Source organism: Lytechinus variegatus, chromosome 13 (genome assembly GCF_018143015.1).
Source record: "Lytechinus variegatus isolate NC3 chromosome 13, Lvar_3.0, whole genome shotgun sequence".
NCBI classification, from domain to species: Eukaryota; Metazoa; Echinodermata; class Echinoidea; order Temnopleuroida; family Toxopneustidae; genus Lytechinus; species Lytechinus variegatus.
In genome coordinates, this window is record NC_054752.1 from 35,039,838 (window position 1) to 35,059,795 (window position 19,958).

Below are 19,958 nucleotides of genomic sequence, written 5' to 3' on the forward strand. Positions count from 1 at the left end.
TCTGTCACAAACCCTATTCAAGTTTATTTAGAAAATCAATATTTTAACTGTAGCAAAATCATATTTCTTTTACTGTTTTTTAGCCCTAAAAAGTAGTCTGTAATAAGAAATAGCCCCCATATTCTACAATCTATGATCAATGGACAGGCACTCGTGCCTACAGCATCTTCGTCATGTATTAATGATTAAGTTATTGCTTCAATGTGGAAAAACGAGATGGCCCCTATAAAATGAAAATTATTTCCAACCCTGACAACTTCTACCAACCCGAATGGAATTGCTTCCCTTAAGCCCCTTTCACAATTGGTGGTGCAACTGCTTACAACTGTTGCGATAGTGTGCAACACATATTGTGACCAAATGATCGCAAACAATCGTACGAGCAATTGTGAAAGCCTCTTTACTGAAGATGGAAATAAATGTATTTTGTCTGAGTTCTTAATGTATTTGTTTTAAAAGAAACAGTTCCATGACATTTGCTCTGCTCTAAATCACCCATACTAATCGAATGACCAACTTCAACCCTGGGTTTAACACTATACCCTACCCTAAACCTACCCCTACCCTAAATCTTTTTTGTCTACTAAGTGTATGTAAACTTTCCCCAACTGTATGTTCTGTTTATTCATAATTCGTAAAGCGCATAGAGAATTAGACCAGTTATTATGCGCTTAATAAGTATCCTCTATTATTATTATTAAATCTAGCATAAAACCCAATTGCAACCCTTAACCTAACCCTATATAATAGACGAAATCAAGCTCATCGCAGAAGCAAATGTCATGTCGCCCAATATACATGTACATGGCACTTCTAATGGAGAAAGAATGAGTGAAAATTTGTAAATGTGTAGTGCATGCTTCAGATGTAAATATGTATTGTGTGCTTCAGATGTAAATGTGTGTACTTATTACTTTGTCTTTATTTTCTTTCAGGGGGAGGGGAATGGAGAGGGCGGGGGGGGGGGTCAACCTTATTGCTGTTCAATGATTAACCAGGATAACCTCTGTAGTTTCCCTGGTTGCATTATGAGAAGTGAGATTGTTCTATGGTGGGTTAATGGTTACATCAGTTAATTGAGATTGCTGCCCTCACTCCTTGTAATTAACATCGAATCGAGAGCACAGAAATCCTCTTCATTTATCCCCTATTTACCTTTGTATTTACTTCAGTCTTCAAACAGACTAATATGATAATTGCAAACATAATTCTGAATACACAAATCTATCAATCAATTACACTGTCAAGTATCCCAATTTGATTTAGTGTAAAGAAAAGAATAATTTTTTCAAGTACAATGGCAAAACCATGACAGCTAATTTGTAGAGGAAATTTGACCAATTTTTGAATGAGGGTCACTTGTTGAGGCCATATGTTTTGTATAAAATCAATTTTCAAGGCAATTGACCTACATGTATTTCCATGAATGCATTTCACTTTCAGAATTCATATCAATTTCATTATATATTGATTTGAAATATCCTGACCCTGCCTCATTGATACAAAAACAAGAATAGTATTTTAAAAATTCCCTGTAAAACTGTAAAAGAGCAAAATTGATGAACAGTAATTCATTTAGACAGTTGTTCGGGGTATATATTGGGGTAGATCATATCACCAAAAGTAGCTCCAAAAAAGGCCCTTATAAATCATTTAAACAAGTAGAATTATAAACAAGTGAAGTAATTCTTTTATTCTTGTTATGCATGGTCTTTATCATCATGATCATCATTATTATTGTTTTATTATTATTGTTAATATATAAGTTTTATCATCAGTAGTATTACAATCATTATTATTAATAATACTATTTTCAGTTCATCATTAATATCAACATGATACTAATTTCTATTAAATCCCTGTACATAGTCATTAACATACCTAATATTTCACTGATTCCTTTATTTCTACTAAACTTCACTGTTGTTGTATAGAATAAGTTCATTATTTGAATGCCATCCTGGTACATGTATTTCAAATTCAATGAAAAGTAAGTCTGGCAGGATGGTTAGTTTGCACTATACTGAGCAAAGGATGATTTCATTTTTGTCTAGATTAAAAGTTCTATTGGAACCATAAATCTCATGATCATAGTACTCACCAGCATAGCTGTAGGAGACTGTAGGCGCCGCTTGGCGTCAACATTGAAATCTTAAGTTCTTAACCATGATTAAGTTTTTAAATGCTACAATAAGTTACAAAGTATATGGACCTAGTTCATGCAACTTAGACATACATGTAAGGGTAACAAAGTATCACTGATCATCTTGCATAAGTTTCAGGTCACATAGCCAAGATCAATTGGGTCAATGAACTTTGACCATGCTTTGGTTATCTAAATTCAAATTTTGTAGGTTAAGTTTTTGAGATGTTTTGAAAGTACAATGTATGTGGATCTAGTTCATGACACTTGGTTAACAATAATTAAGTATTTCTGAACATTCTGCCAGAGTCTTTAATAGGTCATATGATTTAGGTAAAAAGGTCAAAGGTCATATAGGGTCAATGAACTTTGACTTCAATTGGGATATTTTGTAATTTTTTCATGAATTTGAAAGTAAATTGATCTAGATTGCAAGAAACTTGGGCATAAGAGTAATTAAGTATCACAGATCAAGACTGCCAGAGGTGTTCCACATGTAGTTTAAGTACATCTACATGTAGATCCTGACTTGGAGATGATGGCCTGTGAATTCATGTGCCTACCGGGCTTTGGCCCTCACACTGTAGGTGAACAGCCATGCCCAGTAAGATATGTATTTTTTTATAGAACATACATGTAGTTAAAGTAGATTCTGGCTATGAGATGGTGGCCTGTGAATTATGTGCCTACTGGGCCTTGTCCCTTAAACTGTAGTTGAATGGCCAAGCCCAGTAGATTTTTATATACTTTTTCAATATTCAGTTTACATAATTTTTTAGTAGATGCTGGCTAGGAAATGGCCTGTGAATTATGTGCCTACCACCCGGGCTTTGCTCCTTAAACTGTAGGTGAACGGCCATGCCCAGTCAGATTTTTATATACTTTTAAAATATTTTAGTTTACCTAATTTTTTAATTAGATGCTGGCCTAACGGCCATGCCCAGTCAGATATTTATATGTATTTTTTTTATAGTGTAACTAGATTCTGGCCGGAGATGGTGGCCTGTGAATTATGTCGCTACCAGGCGTTTCCCCTTGCAATGTAGGTGAACGGCCAGGCCAAGTCAGATTTGTTTCAATATTTAGTTTAAATATTTTTTCAGTAGATGCTGGCTGGGAGATGGTGGCCTGTGAATTATGTGCCTACCGGGCTTTGCCCCTTAAACTGTAGATGAACGGCCATGCCCAGTCAGATTTTTATATGTATTTTTATATAGAACATACATGTAGTTAAAGTAGATTCTGGCTATGAGATGGTGGCCTGTGAATTATGTGCCTACTGGGCCTTGCCCCTTAAACTGTAGTTGAATGGCCAAGCCCAGTAGATTTTTATATACTTGTTCAATATTCAGTTTACATATTTTTAAAGTAGATGCTGGCTAGGAGATGGTGGCCTGTGAATTATGTGCCTACCGGGCTTTGCCCCTTAAACTGTAGGTGAACGGCCATGCCCAGTCAGATATGTGTATTTTTTTTATAGTTTACATAGTTTAAGTAGATTCTGGCTAGGAGATGGTGGCCTGTGAATTATGTGCCTACCGGGCTTTGCCCCTTAAACTGTAGGTGAACGGCCATGCCCAGTCAGATATTTATATGTATTTTTTTTATAGTTTACATAGTTTAAGTAGATTCTGGCTAGGAGATGGTGGCCTGTGAATTATGTGCCTACCGGGCTTTGCTCCTTAAACTGTAGGTGAACGGCCATGCCCAGTCAGATTTTTATATACTTTTAAATATTTTAGTTTACCTAATTTTTTAATTAGATGCTGACCTAACGGCCATGCCCAGTCAGATATTTATATGTATTTTTGTATAGTCTAAGTAGATGCTGGCCGGGAGATGGTGGCCTGTGAATTATGTGCCTACCAGGCTTTTCCCCTTACAATGTAGGTGAACGGCCAGGCCAAGTCAGATATTTATATGTATTTCTTTTTATAGTTTACATAGTTTAAGTAGATTCTGGCTAGGAGATGGTGGCCTGTGAATTATGTGCCTACTGGGCTTTGCCCCTTAAACTGTAGGTGAACGGCCATGCCCAGTCAGATATTTATATGTATTTTTTTATAGTTTACATAGTTTAAGTAGATTCTGGCTAGGAGATGGTGGCCTGTGAATTATGTGCCTACCGGGCTTTGCCCCTTAAACTGTAGGTGAACGGCCATGCCCAGTCAGATATTTATATGTATTTTTTTTATAGTTTACATAGTTTAAGTAGACTCTGGCTAGGAGATGGTGGCCTGTGAATTATGTGCCTACCGGGCTTTGCCCCTTAAACTGTAGGTGAACGGCCATGCCCAGTCAGATATTTATATGTATTTTTTTTATAGTTTACATAGTTTAAGTAGATTCTGGCTAGGAGATGGTGGCCTGTGAATTATGTGCCTACCGGGCTTTGCCCCTTAAACTGTAGGTGAACGGCCATGCCCAGTCAGATATTTATTTGTATTTTTTTTATAGTTTACATAGTTTAAGTAGACTCTGGCTAGGAGATGGTGGCCTGTGAATTATGTGCCTACCGGGCTTTGCCCCTTGAATTGTAGGTGAACGGCCATGCCCAGTCAGATATTTATATTTTTAAAATTATATATAGTTTAAGTAGATTCTGGCTAGGAGATGGTGGCCTGTGAATTACATGGCTACCGGGCCTTGCCCCTTATAATGTAGGTGAAATGTAATCATAACTTAGAAAGTGTATGTAGATCTAGTTTATAAAACTTGGACATAAGAATAATCAAGTAGATCACTGATCATCCCGCATGAGCTTCAAGTGACATGACCAAGGTTAAAGGTAATTTTAGCATAATGATCTTTGTCCAGGTTGGGGGTATGTATTGAATTACAATCATAACTCTGAAAGTGTATGGATTTACTTCATAAAACTTGGACATAAGGGTAATCAAATATCATTAAGTCTTTAATCACATGATCAAGGTCAAATGTCATTTAGGGTCAGTGAACATATATCTTTGAATGATGTGTTATGTGAATAATTATCTCATAGTAGTTTTCCAAGTCAGCACTGCTTGAATTGCATAATGCAGACGAGACTGCCAGAGGTGCTCCACTTTTTAAAGTAGATGCCTAATGGGCCTTGCCCCTGAAAATGTAGGAGAACGGCAATGCCCAGTCATATTTTTATTCATTTTTTGTAGTTTATATAAATTTAAAAAATGGTTTGTGGTTTGGAGATGGTGGCCTGTGAATTATTTGCCCGCCACTTTTTGCCCCTTGAACTGTAGGTGAATGGTGAGGTTCAGTTAGATTTTATACATTTTGTGTACTTTCCATGATTAAGATACATGTATGGTTGGTCGTTACAGGGAGATGGTGGCCTTTGAATTATGTGCCTATCAGGCTTTGACCCCTTTTTGAAAAAAATATAGGTCATAGGTGAACGACCATGTTGAGTCATTTTTTTACATTTTTCATAAAAATTACGAAGAAAAAATAAATCTCTTAATCTGGACTTACTGTAGTTGAAACGGAAAACAGTTTCACATCAAATCCGGCTTCTTCAGCTCATCTGAAATTTACATTTCTGGCTGGAATATTCTGGCCTACATGTATGAATTATGTGCCCACTGGGTCTTGCAGTTAAACTATAGGTGAATGGTCATGTCCAGTTAGATTTTATAATCTCATTTCAGTCTCCTTTCTTCACACAAACAAAAGCAAACAAAATTGTTTGTTATATTTGTAATCAATTTGTTTAATTATTGTTTTACTCTTGGGAGAGTGCGGTCACCGACACCTCAAAAACAAACACAGTCGTTCTCAAATTAACAACACCTCGAAAACATAATGTAACAACTGGCATCTAACTCAGCTTGCATGCTGATTTGAATTACTCAGACTATTCTAGTAATCATCATGATTACACATTCTAAAGAACATTGCTCTCGTGTATAACATGTAAAATGGTTGCATATTCATGAAACATCAATATTTGAAATCTTAGTGATCGTATGTCAATTACACTGAACGATTACGTATGAATTTCCTTCATAATTAGAATAATGAAACGATAATCAAATATTTATGAATTATCGAATCTTAGAAATTGAGTTATCATTCAACTTGATAACTAAGATTTTGCTTGCGTACTGCAAGCAAAACCATGGACCTTGAGATAGGCGAAAACAGAGCTAAACCAAATAAGGAAAATTCTCTTAAATTCCTATCCGACCCCATTAAGGCGATCGAGCGAACACAGAAAATAGCTCCAAGGTCATCCTACATTTTTACTAACCCTATCTGATTTTGGTAAGGAAATAAATTTTTGACCACCTAAAAATATGGTTTTATAAATCTCTGTGTTAAGGGAAAAAATATGCTACTTCCCTGTATGGTGTGATGACCGCGAATGAAAGCTAACTCGAAATCTCCCTTCCACCCAACATAGCAACAATAGCATGTTGCGTAATCACATGCAATTCAACATTCCCCCTCAAATGAGATAACAATTCTCTATACAATGCTAAGAGAATTTTACATTTCTGTCGCTGGCTTGGAGATGGTGGCCTGTACATTTCGAGTATGCCGGGCCTTGTCCCTTAAACTGTAGTTTGACTGGCCATGCTCAGTCAGATATTGATATATTTTTTGCAGTTTGCATGTAGATTCTGGATTAATCTGTCTTATACCCCTTTCATAGTGAGAGCCGAAGTGGAGTTAGTCCGGAGTCCAGGAGGAGTTACTCCACTTTGGAGGGCAATATGAAAATTCTGAGATTAGTTCGATCCGGATTCAAAGCGGAGTACTCAACCCACTTCGAGAAGAGGGTTACAAACGGAGTTACTCTGCACCGGAAATGCGGTATGCGCTTATCGCTGTGATCTCGCCACACATATGGCGCGAACTCGCTTGGAAACCATGGCAACGACTGCGGATACACCGCTGCGGTGCTTGCCAATATGAAAGGGGGTTTAAAGTCGGTCCGCAGTACAAGCGTATAAACTCAATCCGGAGTTATTCCAGAGTAACTCCACTTCGCCTTCAGTATGAAAACGGTATAAGAGACATGGTGCTCCCCTCCCCTCTGGATTTGCCCCAGAATATCCCTTAGGCATTCCATCTTTACCAAGCGCTAAATAAGAGTGTTTGATCCTTGAGCTGTCCTCTCTTTCTCTGGTTCCGATTTGTAAATACTGGTACTTGCGATCAAGGAAATCTTTAACAGATTCACTTCAGTTTAATCTTTGCACCGTTTCACTAGCTTAATCTAAACATTAACTTTCAGTTTCCCTGCTAGTTTTGTGACCGTAAGACTTGAGATTAGAAATAGGAAGTCATAGTACATTCAAGTACAAATTCTTTCTCACTAAATTGCACCATTTAATAAATTAAAACAGTAATTTGTAACTTGTAATCTCAAGTCTTTTTTTAGGCAGGGTTATGGGACTTGCGTTCTAGAAGAAGGAAATTAATTTAATTACAAATGCTCTGATTTTATGAGAATATCATTTCAGTAATGTACAAGAATAGATTGTAACTTGTCATCATTGATGACGCAGTTCAGGGAATCATGGTATCGCTTTGTAATTTACCACATTTTTTTAATGATTGCTACACAATTTTTTTGTGTTTAGCATTTTTTTACACAGGACGGTAGAGAACATAAATTGAAAGCTTATATCTTTCAACTTAAATGCTACTTAAGTTTGAGAAATACATTGTAAAATTATTCCCTGCTATTTGTGAAACAGGGTCATTCAGGGGAAGTGCATTTTTTTTCCTGTCACTTCCACACTGAAGCTTCATAACACCTTTCATATAACAATACCACTCATCATCACTATGACGTCATTCGTTGGATCATCCTCTATGAGGTCATGCATTAACCTTAATCCAAAAAGATTTAGATTGACTATTTTTAATTTTCAACCTTTCATGACAAACTGACAGTGATTCTAGATTGTTTTTTAAATTTTTGCTGTGATGTTGATAAAAAGCTACGAATATGCCTCTGTTGTGAACTACTGAAACTTCTCTAAATTAAAAAATGTACCATAACAATTTCAAGAGTTAACACTGTATAGTTAAAGATTTCTTTAGCCAATTTGATAATTCTCGATCTCAAGTAACAGCACACTCTTACCTCGTAGGAATGTAAAGGCACAAAATATAGGCCTACATGCTCATGTACTTAAAAGACTTCAAAAACATAATATCAAATATTTTACCAATAATGCCAAAGTTATACATTTTTTTTTCATTGCCATTTATGGACAAGAGGTCCATCTCTTATATCTGACTTTGTAAAACTCAATTTCCAGCATGGGGAATTCAGATCTAATAGTGCTTTGTTCATCATTCATCATTTTTTTATCATTTATCGCAATTGATGATATTGAATTTACTCTGCCTATACAGAAGGGTGGCAAAGTTGAGTGCTTTAAAACTCTTTTATATAGCACCTTTATAGGAGTTTCCACTTTCCTAGCCATCCTATCCAGGTTGACAAATTTAGAATCTTGATTTCTTCCCCTTCCCCTGCAGTCATTATCCTTCTGCTGTTTTTACATAATCCCAAGTTTACAGGACCTTGCGAATCTCTGGTAATTGAAGTACTTCCCCCGTGCAGAGAGCCCGACACTCTAGGCAAACAGTTTTTGCCGAGAGGGGTTGAAGTCTAAATTTATTATGCGGTTGATGATTGAAGTCATCCTTTACCCTTGCACGGATATTTCATAGGTCAGGAGTTAATAATGGTCACACTAAATTACAGTTTGTTTTATTTTTTCCATAAAATGAATGCCTTTTTAATGTGTTCATACTTGAAATATAATTTTTTCTTGCCATTAGGTAATAAAGTAAGCCTATAGAATTTCTTTACCCTTATCTTGGTTAACCTTTTTTTGAGAAGGGGAAACATGACATCCTGGTTCTTGTCTAGATCCTTGTTATAGCTTTTTTAAACATCTAGTGCCTGCTTTGGAAGAGATTGTCATATAGGCCCAGATATAGAATTAACTTTTAATTTGATAGCAAGGAAATAATTTTGCTTACAAGTGATATGGACATGGCCCTGTAAAATTTCCTTGGGGGTGTTGCATGTATTATCCATAGGCACCACCCCTAGGTATTCTGGAAAATGTGTAAAAATTGAAAAATATAACCAAAATGACCTTCATTTTGTAGTGATACTCCTTTTTCTATTTGGAAGTGAAAACCTTTTTTTTTGCTTTTCAAATTTACATCAGCACTCCCAGTAAAAAAAAATTCCCCTGGCCCTCGACATCGTAAGTGATTTTAAATGAAAGTGAAATTGTTATACTCTGAAAACATTTAGATTAAATTAATATAATACACATGTATTAAATATTTAGAAAAAGCTGAGGAAAAGCTATCAATATGAAATATGATTTTTTTTAAACTGTTGAAACACTTTTCGCTTATATGAATGTAGGGAAAATAGCCAAATCTTAGTTAATGGTAATGTACAGTAATTGATTTTCATTGAAGTAATCAGTGCCAGTTGTTGAAATGGGAAAAACTTACTTAGCATGTTATACTTATAGAAACAATCTTGATTTAGGTTGCATGGCAAGACAACTCTTATACCCCTTTCATAAACCCAATTACTATGAATTAGGCGGCTAATAGCAGCATAATTTGGTCGTAAAATTGGAGGAGGACAAGAGTTATCCGCATTACTCTGATGCTGCTATTATCCGCATAATAGCAGCATCGGGATAAGATTTTGAGTTTATGAACGCATTTCCAAATAATGCGGATAATTGCCATGGTGCGGTCACAAGGTCACCCTTTTCCAACACAACCGCATCGGAGGGGGCGTGTCCAGCTGTCATGGCGATTATCCGCCTTTTTCAGGACGGGCGCTCGTAAAAATAATGCGGCTTATTTTTAGGAGTTTATGAACGCAATTTTTATTGAATTATCTGCATTACTCTTAGGCGGCTAATTGGAGGATAGGTTTATGAAAAGGGTATAAATCTAGCCCTTGTTTCTAATCTGGGTGTTGTCTATTTAGAAAGTCAATGAGGGACAAAGATGTTCTGAATTAAGCCATCCTTTTTTAATTTAATTGTCTGTTGTCCTTGTAGCCACTGTACTTAAGGTTGTAAATTGTCAAATGTTTAATGACCAGTATTCTGAAACCATTATAAAGTTAACGCAAGGTTCCAAGTAGACCACAAGTTTTATGGTGTTGCTGTTGTAGACCTATGCACTGAGTTCAAATTATTTTAATCCTGTAGTGATAATAGTCAAATTAATTTTTTAGTGAGATGAGAAATGGATTGAATTTTACTGAGATTAATTTTGTCATGATTATCAATATTAAGATGAAACCCAGTGAATTCCAAGTAGATACTAAAATTAATTTTTACCATAGACTAATAGACATAATCCTGGGTTAACTACATAACTCCTTATCCTTTTAGAATTCTGATATCAGAGACCACTCGTCAAACACAAGCATTTAGCCCTCAACCTAAGTGTGTGTGTTTCATTTCAATTCATTATGGATTAGATAAATTTGATATGAGATCAAGTTATCTTTGTTAGATGTTGACCTATATCAGTGAACATGCTTTTTGGGTTACATAGAAAGGAGAAGGGGGCTTATGTTTAGGTGGGTACAGTCGAACTACAAATACATCTAAAAAAAAATGAGCTCATTTGCCAAATTTCCTACATTGAATTACATATAGCAAACAAATTATTCTTAGTACTGTTTACATTTGACCCTTTAGGAATTTCAAGGACTCTTTTTGAACATTTTTTTTCAGGGCGCTTGGGACTTGGGGCGAATTAATCCTAAAACCCTCAATTTAATTTCCCCTGCAATGATGTTTTTAATGATGCTTTGAATGTCTGGTTTCCTGTGCACAGAGATGGACTGAAACTGAACTAATTTGCTTGGCCTCTTTCACAAAGCTCAGACGTAAGTATGTTCTAGTTGTGAAAGCAACAGATTCATCCCCTTTTCAATCTCAGTTCATTAGTGGTAGTTAACTTTAAGGAATTCAGCAGTGTGTATATGAATCAATGAACTTGCTCTTGGTAAATACACCTGGCACTTTTAGAAAGTGTAAAGGTATGACTGGTCTCTGTGAGTGCCATCCCGTAGGATTATGGTACGTGTTTACACTTTGAAGATGGAACAGGCATTTTGAAATGCGCATGGTTATTCCATACTTTTTAAAAATACAATCCAAGGAAAAATTAAAGTATATTCGCACACATTTTTTTTTTTTTTTTGGGGGGGATTGTGTATCAAAAGAGGACCAACTTTGATTATTGATTATCTGCAAAAATCTCCCAAAATGCACTGTGCCACTTACTATGTAAAGCCTAATTTAGTATGACTTGCAGAGTTGAAAGGTATCCCTCTATGAATGTTGTTTTTAGAGAGATATCTACAAGAGTGTTTTATTTGTTGTCTGGCAGACAACTTTCCTTGCTTTGATTCGTTTAGAATCATTAGTTCTATGGTAATTGTTGGATGATAACAGTATGGTACTTTTCAGAAAAAAAACATCTGACAAGTCCTTTCATGAAGAGCTCCCAAGATGCTCCTTTTTATGAGTTTACTGACAATGTTCTTTTTTCACGTCCCCTACAAAATGGGATTTGTGCATGTAACTGTGCCTTTGAACTACTTAACCATGAAGATACTAATCCATGATAAAACCATACATTGACAAGGTCTAACATTACCAAAACCTATAGGTCCTTATTCTGATTTTGGGTTTAATTTAAACTCTGGTTTAAAGATGTTAACTATGGATAGCCAATTTTGACATCAATATCTAACAATAGAAGTCCAATGTGTCAATCAGCTAATTAGACTCTGTCTGAAATTATCCATAACTGTATGTGAAATATAAGATAACTATCTTCACCATTAAATAATTAGGGAATATCATGGTAAACATGAAAAATGCAATGTGAACAAACTTTGGAAATTGTACATGTAGGCTTCCCCTAATTTTTGCACAAAGTTAGAGCATGGTCTAAAAGTTATATCTGACTCAGAATACAGGCTATAGTGTACATGTATTTAGACACCTTAACGTGGGTCTTTCTCATCCTCCTGCTTCTCATGCTACTCTTGATATCTTTCACAGGATGTATTCATTTAGGCAAGGTGCTGTGAATTCACACTAGCCTTTCAGTGTGAAAAGAAGAAAGTGATGATGAGATGTCAGATGTGTGAAAGTTGTGAACAATACACATTGTGGCACGGGGGGGGGGGCTAATATGCCCCTCTCTGTATTATGATAGCCATATTTGCAAAGATGTTCACAGCATAGTTTAGTTTGAAAAGAAGTGAGTGATGCTTATATTTCAGTTTGAGAAGAAAATTCCCATGTAGATTTAATACGGAGAAGGGAGGTGACTATATGAACCTGTCCAGGGAATAATTTTGCTTTACAAATTTTACAAGCATTATTTGGTCATTGGAGAAAAGCTCTCACCTGAATGAAAGTAATGTACAATCCTATGTAAAAATATACTTTACAAAAGACATTATGCATAGCAGTTAAAAAAAAAATGTGGAGCAAATTGCGATGCAATACCAGGTAAATTATTCCCTGCTGTTTAAAAGAAATGAGTCCCTTGGTGAGTTACTCCACCCCCCCCAAAAAAATGGTAAAATTGCTATTTGTATATTTTATTGCACATGAATGAGGATTTCATAACAAGGAAACTCTATCATATGTGTGTGTGTGTGGGTGTGTGTGGGGGGGGGACATTGGTGCATTTGGCAATATGCCTCCAAAGTGTACCCCCTCCCCCCAAAAAAAAGCTACAACATTGTCAGTGTGAGTTGTAATAGTCCCCAATGGTTTTATATAGTGAGTTGTTATTTGTGAAATTAAATTTAGTGTGAATGCAAAGAGAAATGGGGGGGGTATCATGCTTATGATTTTTGATTTGCATTTTGTGCATGAACTTGAAACATGCACTTTTTCAAATGAGGATGAAGACCTGGCAAACCGCTATGACTGTGCACTTTTTCCTACTCGCAGTCTGAGGGCAGTCTGTATAATGAATAAAAAACTCTTTCTAAACATCATATACTTGCCAGATGTGAAAAGTAATGCATTTTGTTAAAACCATTTAAAATGATTATTTGGAACAAGAGACAGGGGTTGACCACTTTTCCTGTTAGACCAACTATTGCCTCCTTTGGGTCATAAAGGCAATAACTCATATCCCCCTACAAAAGAGACCACGCCCTTCTGATTCAAGCTGGTGATGTAGCAAAACATGCTTTTAAGTGATTTGAAATCCAATATCCCTATTAGAAATGAAATATTGTTTTGACCTTCATTAGAATAATAGAAGTAACACTCCTGCCTGGAGTGATCCCTGAATCAAAATATAAACAGGCATGATGTATGGCAATGGATTTGTGACGGATCCAATATTGAATGATTTTTCCAACTGTTTGATACTGATACACATGTATGAAAATATGGATATTGTGTGGCTTTCTACCTGTTCTGTGGGATTTCCCTGATGTTACTAGGCAAATATAGGAAAATGTGTTGGTTTTATATGTGACACTATTACTATACTGAGAAGATAATTTGCATTACCATTATTTTGGTACTGCTTTCATTGTTGTAAGGCTGTATGTATGTTTAAATGTCACCAGTCAGCCCCAAACCAACAGCAATTTGCCAAGGAATGTTTTCTGTTAACAGCTAAAATACTCATTTGGCCTTCAAAAAAGAAAATGAGAAAATAGCTTTAAGTTTCACACAGATTGCACAGTTTGAACATCTTATGTTTGTGCGAACCCCAATCTCCAAACCCCATTTTCTCCTTAATTTGGGGGCTCTCACGATTAAAACTAAGTGCAGGTTATTGTTGATCTTCTTTTTTAATTCTTTCAATCTTAGGATGTGTTTGTACAATCTAATTATCACTTGTTTCTCTACTACTTACACATTTTTTGTCACCAAGTTTCAGAAGTTGAGCTTATTTTTTAAACAGCCTGTCGGATGTAGCACTTTGCTGAACCTCCCCACCCCCATGATAGAACTTGAGGTTGAAACCACCGGGAATGACAAATCATCATTCTCTTGACATTCTGCAATTTTACTTAGACAACAGCTGCAGATGAGCATGAACTTTGCAGATTTAAAAATGGACCAGTGTTTAATCCTCAAGTTGTTTTGAATAAAATTAGAGCAAGAAAGTAGACAAGTTTAGAACTTGAATATATTCAATTGAAGTTATGGCATTTAAAAAATTTACAAATGAGGAAGCTAATAATAGAGTAGACAATGAACATCTTCAGAATTATTGAAGCTAATGATTTTACACAAAAACTTGTTTTTGTTTAATGAAATTTCCAATTAATCAGTTCAAGAAAAGATGGCATTAAGTTCAGTAATTAGAGTGAAAAGCTTCTTTGTTATCAAATCCATCACAAATTCTTAAAAATTAATGGTAAATATATAACATCATTGCCTCCCCCATTTCCATGTTTGATCAAATGATAATAATAATCTTTCTTTGTACATTATTTGGAATGATGTTTCAAAGTTCTTTACAGATTATAAATGGGCAGTGGCACACTGCCCATATTTGGCAGGCTTCCATAAAACAAAAAGCTATACTGAGAACAGTAATGTTGACAATGTGTGTCATATTCGTACAAAAGTGTTTACCAGTATTCAGCAAGATAGTAACTAGCAATTAAGAATAAAATATCTTTTATGAATTACAAGTAGTCAAAGACAGCATAATAATAGTTTTGGAGTATCACAGGTTTTAGGGTCTGAAAAAATGTTTACTTTAATTTTATTTACAATTACAAACAATAAAAGCTTTTATAATACAAAAATTTACAGTCACAGTGAAATACATTTAAATGATACTGCCATACATGTACACCACATTTAGTTGATGAATATATTTTCAAAATTAATACTTGCTTGCTAAATTCAAAGAATATTGATAAAATGTGATGAGATGATTTTAATTGAGCTGCAAGTGGTAAATAGGAAATGCTATTTTGGATTCATAAATCTGTATTCCTAATAATAGGCTTGTGGTTTTAAAGGTTTGACTAATTGAAACCAGAAGGAATGATGATTTGTCATTTCATATTAAAGAGAGGTATCACAAATAGAGATACAAGTCTATGTCCATTGCAAACCACAACAGATACAGAATCACCCTGTAATATACAGGATGAACATTTGTAATCTGAAAGGTCAGTCAGTCTGTGATGTAAAAACAGCCCTTTTGATTTTAATGAAAGGAAATTTAAGAGCCCAGTTCATAGCTAACATGTAATTTTTGGTGGAGCAAAAAAAAAGGTAAAATATATGCATAGCCCCTAGGTATTTTAGTAACCTTTTTTATGTACAAATCGGAATGTAAACTTGAATAACCATCGGAAAAAAATTATAAGTTGAAATCTTAATGTTTAATGAAAAATTTTCTCTGTAGATATCATGAAATATGTCAAAGTACAAAATAAAGTGGCATACCTGAATAAATATTGATGGACAACATATGAGGGCAGCATAATGATCAAAAAAATATAATCTTTTGAAGTAGGTTTTGCTCAAATTTACACATTTAACATCCATCGTTTCAACACATTTTATTTGAAAAAAATATTTAACAGATATCTTCTTGAGCCCTTGTAATAATAATATGATAAAACAGTTCTTGAATAGCGCACATTAAATTATGATTATAACGTCTCTATGTGCTTCCAATGGACTTGGATATTACTACCCTGGCTTTTGTTTTAACTGGCCGCAGTAATTACTCACAGTGCACACATACTTGATGACATTAAATGCAACTTCTTCCAGGTACCCATTTACCTTACCTGGGTTGAGTGAAGCAGAATGTGGATAACTTTCTTGCTGAAGGAAATTACCTCATGGCTGGGATTTGAACCAACTACCCTCTGTTTCAAAGTCAGAAGACTAATCCACTGGACCACAATGCTCCACAAGTGATATGTGAGAGAATGACCAGAATAAAACTTTGTGATTGACAAGTTTTAAAGAAATATAAAATTGTCATAATCTTCCCTCAATATTATTTGAATGATTTTGTTGCATTAACCCATGAATCCGATTAGAAATGTCATTATCCTCAGAGTATACCTCTCTTCTTCTGTGGTCTCTTAATTGTGAATTTAATGAAGTTATGAAATCATTTTATAACCTTGGACTTGTCACGGAGAATCATGCAAGGGGAACTGAAGATGACTCATCACCTTGATAGGAAAGCTATTCCTATAATAGCCATTGGATAACTTGTATGTTCATCATATGCCAAGAAAAATCATTAAAGGATAGGATATGAATCAATGAGGGTTCAGATAAATAAGGCTATAAAATACTGAATATTATGTGCATCTATATGACGATTATGACTTTGCTTGAAAATTTATCTTTTTAGGAGCAACCTGAAGACGAACCTGTAATAATGGTGCTTTTTGACAGACAACCATAGATGCTGTCCTTGTATAGTTCGAACTAGCTTCATATATATGTATAGCCTATGTATTTTTTCCCTTTTTGTAATTTGCTCTGAATCGCCTTGAGCACCTTATTAAGATGGAATGTGCGCTATAGAAATCGTGCGATATAGAAATTAATGACTTAATACTGCAGAAATATCAGCTTTAGAACTTGACTGATTATAAATTTCAAATATGATGAAAATCTTTCTAAGCTAGACCACTGATGGAGACAAAAATGATTTTTATGACATGAACATTTTTTTTTGTCTATATTTTAAGACATCCACCAGGATAACAAGGGTCAAGTAATCCAATGTTAAGAATAAGAGACTAAACTGTACATGTTAAAATCACATTAATGATGATAACAAAACATAATACAAGCCTTCAACAATTATGTACAAGAAAATAATGTTCATTATGGATATTAAATAGCATCACATTCAAGAAAAAGAAATTTGAAAGACTGAGTAAAGTACAGAAAATGCTAGTAAATATGATTACATATTTACAAATACATCATCAAGATTCACATATTATTTTCAGGTTCATAGTCTATCAATTGTGACTGATTTTCCCTTTTTTACCAGGAAATTTCTTGTCAGTACGATGGTTTCCTAGGAGGCGGGTTGGGTGGCTTCATTGCCTTTTTTGATCTGTCAATTACAGCATGAGGCAATGTTGCTGTGGTTGTCGGCACGTGATAGTGCTGTGTGTCTCTCAATTCCTGGCTGATTAGGGATGGGAATCCTAGCTGTTCCCTGGTGGCATAGGGATTCCCGTTAGCCAGGGGTTTGTAGGGATGATGGTTGATATGTTGCTGATGATTGCTGTAGTGTTGCTGCTGGTATTGATCACCGTTTGCTGCTGCATGGTGGTTGATATTTGATGAGATCTTACAAGCATTAAGAGCCGGCATACTGGTGCTGAGGTTGTTTGGCATTTCAATTTTCACTCTGACATTCGCCTCCATCGGTTGGTTGTTCTCATCTTGGAAGGATGTTGTCCCACCAAGGAACTGTCCTTTCTTTGCCATGTATGCCTCAATGTTCTCGTATTCGCAGTCCTTGCTGAAACGGTAGGTGAAGGAGTCTGAGAAACGCCTTGAGGATCTGCTGTTCGGTTTGAAGGCTTGCCATTCGATCTCAAAGTCACCGCTTTCTGGTGCTCTAATGAAGGTGAGATTTGGTGGTTTAGTCTGAATTGATGCTTGGAGGATGTCTTGCGCTTCGTCATACAGAGTGCAAATATAACTGCAAGAAGAAACAGAATGATCACTCCAAGGGCAGGTCCAATCAAGATACTTATATTCTTCAGAGCCGGATTACCAGATTTTGATGGTCTCTGTGCTTCATCTGATACCAATGGTGGCAGTACCACATCTGGCTTCTTGCTAATCTCGCCTTTCGCAATAGCATTTACTATAGGTGTTGTGATCATTTTATGCAAGAAGGCTATTGTGGCGGTTGCATTGGCTTTGACATTCCATTCCGTAGTGACCTGACACACAATATTCAACATTTCGCCCCAATTACCTCTAATGCTCTTCAGGATAATAGTTCTTCCATTCCTCATGAATTGGATACCAGCAACCTCAAGTTCTACTGGAATATCCCACGTGTAATCAATGGCAACTGCAGTGTCTTCATGGCTGCATGTAAAGTTCACATTGCTTCCATTTGGAACATCTGTGATAGGTGGTGTTATGGTGGCCTTGGTTGAGGTAGCTCTTGGGATCAGTTTGCATCTGTTAGGAAATTGTTGAAGCATTGAACTGTTTACAGCACAGTAAACTGTGTCCTGGTTTCCTGATCCTGTTGTAGAGGATTCCGACAAGAGGGTTGTTTTATTCTGGAGGAAGAAGGCATGGAGGACTTGTCGGTTTGCTGTCCAACTGTGGTAAACAGTCTCATTGGTTGCAACATTAGAACTGGCACTTCTCCAGAAGGAATCTGTTGATTCTGGGCACTTGAGGGCTCTGTTTCCTTGAGGACTAAGAATGATGTTTGATTGGGTAAACATAGTGCAGGGTTTGTACCCATCTGTTGGAGGTGTCAGGACGGTCAAACTGGCACTGTCTGAAGCATCCTGTGGACCATTCCTGGACTGCCTTAAGAGGCACTGGTAAAGGCCACCATCCGCTTCTGAAACATTCCTAATCACAAGCGAGTACACTCCCCTGTATTTATCGAGGAGTACACTGTAGCGATCGCTGTCGAGATCTGGAGCAGTGATCATCAGGTTCTTGCTGACCACAACATTCCTGTCCACTCTGTACCACCAGAACTTGTGCTCTCCAGGGTTTGTTACATTACGCCCATTCACAAAGCAGTTCAGCATTACAAGATTTCCTCTCAGTGCAATAATTTCACCTGGTTTCATTCGCCACATCAATTTCCCATATGCACTATCACAAAAGCATAGAAGAACAAGAAACCCCCAAAGAGCTGTAACTTGCTTCATATTGAAGTTGATGGTCCAAAATTTAATTTTTAAATTCCTTCAGGCTCCTGGAATGTTAAATCATCTGAAAACAATGTCATCAATTCATTGCTTTGGATAGCAAAATGATTAAGTTGAATAAGAGAAGTTGTTGCACAAGTGTTCGTGAAGTTCTGTTAGAACCTAGGAAATCAACACATATAAGATAAGTTCCAAAACAGTCAGTAGCAGTTAATTTAATTAGAAATTATCCTTTCAAGATTGGCAACGCTCATCAACACATACAGGTGATCCAAGGTTCAAATATCCCATTTGAATTAAAACACCAGATCAAGCTCAGTGATATCTTCTGTGACGATTAGAAGCTCTCGGAGTGTTTACACAAATCTGTTATCGTCAGCTGAGTCCCAGTTGCATTTCCTGATGCCGTGTAGACCCCCTTGCGACAAGTTCAGACTGATGAGAAGAGCAGACGTTTCTCTATTGGAAGCGTGTCCCACTCACTTGAACCTCTTCCTGTGTTTCTGCTCCAGTCTATAACTTGTCAAAGAGGAGGGTTCGAGCTGAGCTCACTTATTCGTCAATGGAGATGGAAAGGGGGCGGGCTTAACTGTCAGGGGGAGGTGCCTGTGTATCATCAACAAACTGAGTGAGAAGTAGGCCAACTGACAGTTTTCAATGGCCAGTAATAAATTGATGGTTATTATGAGTGATAATACATCAGTTGGACAAAAGTAGTTATCTTTTATTTTTTTAAATTTCTCTTTCAGTTATGGTGGCGGTTGTGAGGTGTAGTGTGGAGTTGTGCCCTTTATTGTCTGTTTACATTTGTTTGAGGACTTTAAATATCAAGGGAAATATTTTCATTGTGTTCTCCCCCCCCATTATAAGTTTGAA

At 36.2% G+C, this 19,958-nt stretch overlaps 1 pseudogene; it reads right to left on the reverse strand.

The window, feature by feature from the left end:
• Positions 1-16,895: 16,895 nt before the first annotated feature.
• Positions 16,896-19,735, reverse strand: LOC121426829 (annotated as a pseudogene).
• Positions 19,736-19,958: the final 223 nt, after the last annotated feature.